Source organism: Helianthus annuus, chromosome 14 (genome assembly GCF_002127325.2).
Source record: "Helianthus annuus cultivar XRQ/B chromosome 14, HanXRQr2.0-SUNRISE, whole genome shotgun sequence".
Lineage (NCBI taxonomy): Eukaryota > Viridiplantae > Streptophyta > Magnoliopsida > Asterales > Asteraceae > Helianthus > Helianthus annuus.
In genome coordinates, this window is record NC_035446.2 from 47,795,994 (window position 1) to 47,798,465 (window position 2,472).

General features: G+C 44.5%; 1 non-coding gene across 1 annotated transcript; it reads right to left on the minus strand.

The window, feature by feature from the left end:
• Positions 1-277: 277 nt before the first annotated feature.
• Positions 278-384, minus strand: LOC118486851. The gene has a single exon (XR_004880018.1). It is a non-coding gene; the product is annotated as a small nucleolar RNA R71 (small nucleolar RNA).
• Positions 385-2,472: the final 2,088 nt, after the last annotated feature.

The following is a 2,472-nucleotide window of genomic DNA, read 5'->3' on the forward strand; positions in this document are numbered from 1 at the left end:
TCGACCGCACTTGATACAAATGCTCCAAAACTCCGCAACCTTCCATGGGCTTGCGGAAGAAGATCCCCATCTACATATTACTAATTTCTTAGAAATATGTGATACCTTTCGGATCAATGGAGCATCAAATGACGCCATCCGCCTCCGAATGTTTCCTTTCTCACTAAAAGACTGAGCGAAAGCTTGGCTCAACGCCCTCCCAGCTGGATCGGTAAACACCTGGTATGAACTAGCCCAAAAATTTCTATATAAGTATTTCCCTCCCGGTAAAACGGCTAAATTAATGACTGAAATTAATACATATTCACAAGAGGACGGGGAATCCTTATATGAAACATGGGAAAGGTTCAAGGAGTTATTACGCAAGTGTCCACATCATGGCCTTGCGATATGGCAACAAGTATCCACTGTCTATAATGGACTGTTGCCACACACAAGGCAGACACTTGATTCTAGCTCCGGGGGACTTTTAGGTAATCGATGCCCGCATGAAATATATAACCAAATTGAGGAAATTGCTCAAACCAATTTTCAATGGCACACCCCCCGAGGCAATAAATCTATTGCCCCGGGCGCCCATAAGGTCAATGAAAGCACTTCTTTACAAGCCCAAATCGAGGCCCTTTCTTCAAAAATAAAAAAAATTAGAAATGACAAAAACAGTCTCGGTTATGGCTTGTGAAGGGTGTGGTGGGCCACATGAAAATTGGAGTTGTATGAAAGAAACGGACTATCAACAAGAATCGGTAAGCTACATTGATAATAGACCTAGGCCGTCGGGTCCTCCAACGGGAACTTACAACCAAGGATGGCGAAACCACCCAAACCTTGGTTGGAGAGAACCCGGCAATAGTAGTAACCAACAAAACTAACGAACAAACTTTCAACAACCAAGAAATGAGTCACAAAATTTCACTCAACAACAAAGTGGACGAGAAAGGCTTGAAGATACTGTATCTCGCCTCATCTCCGACACTGAAAAGAAAAACTCGGAAAGATTTCTACAATTAGAATCAAATTTTAGAAATCAACAAGCTAGTATTCAAAACATAGAAAAACAATTAAATCAAATAGCTCAAAATTTTTCCGAGAGACCGCAAGGCGCATTACCTAGCAATACCGAAACAAACCCAAAAGCGCAAGTTCATCTCATCACGTTACGAAACCGCACCGTAGGGCTTGCAGAAGCGCCGCCGCCGACAGAAGAAACGGTACCCACACCTCTGCAGGAAAAGAACTCCCCTCCGTCACCAGAACCTACCAAGGCTCCTCGAGTTCCGTACCCCGGTAGGTTAATTCGTCAAAAGACCAATGAGCAATTCGCGAAGTTCGAAAACTATTAAAGCAATTGCATGTCAATATTCCTTTTATTGAGGTCCTAACCCAAATGCCCAAATACTCTAAGTTCATGAGGGACTTCCTCACTCATAAAAAGAAAATTGTAAATTTTCAATTAGTCAATTTAGACGAAGAATGCTCAGCCTTCGTACTCAATAAACTTCCCCAAAAGAAAATCGATCCCGGAAGCTTCACGATTCCCTGCTCAATCGGGGAGTCCCCCGTTCATAATGCACTAGCCAACCTTGGGGCTAGCATTAACCTCATGCCCTTATCAATGTTTAAAAGACTCGGCCTAGGAACAACGAGTCCTACAAAAATGAGCATACAACTTGCTGATCGATCCGTCAAATTCCCGCAAGGTGTCATTGAAAATGTCTTGGTAAAGGTGAGCAAATTCGTCTACCCAGCCGACTTTGTCATACTCGATATGGAGGAAGACACCAAGGTCCCCCTCATACTAGGGAGACCATTTCTTGCCACCGCACAAGCGGTGGTAGATATGAATGACGGAACACTCACTTTGAGGTATGGGGATGATGAAGTAAAATTCGGAGTTGGGAAGAGAATAGAGGACGACGACCCGGTCAACTACATGAAGGTTATTGATTCAAGTTTGGATGCTGCTCTCCGACGGTGTAACATGGGACGCCAAGTATCCCACTCAGAAAATATATAACCTCGCATTGGGTCTAGCCAAGGACACTTATAAATGTGGCGCGCCACGGAGGCATTCTGCGGAACTATCCTTAGTTTAGTTTAATCTTTTAGTTTTAATTTGCAGGAATAAAACACACTCGTGGTGGTAATGGATGAAAAAGGGAACGAGAAAAATGGCCCCATGCACAAGAAAGAGGCAACCCGACACAAATCTCCGTTACAGAAAGCTCAACACGGGCCGTGCTCAACCAACACGGCCCCGTGTTGAGCCACCTGCAGAAAAAACACCCAGTTCAGGTAACTGGACACGGGTTGTGTTCACCAGACACGCCCCCGTGTCCAAGCTTTTGTCTCATTTCTTTAATTTCTGTTACTGGCACCTGAACACGGGGCCGTGTCCGGTCCCCACGGGGCCGTGTCCAGACTGCCAGTAACAATAAATCTTTGCTTTTTAACACCACATTACACATCTAA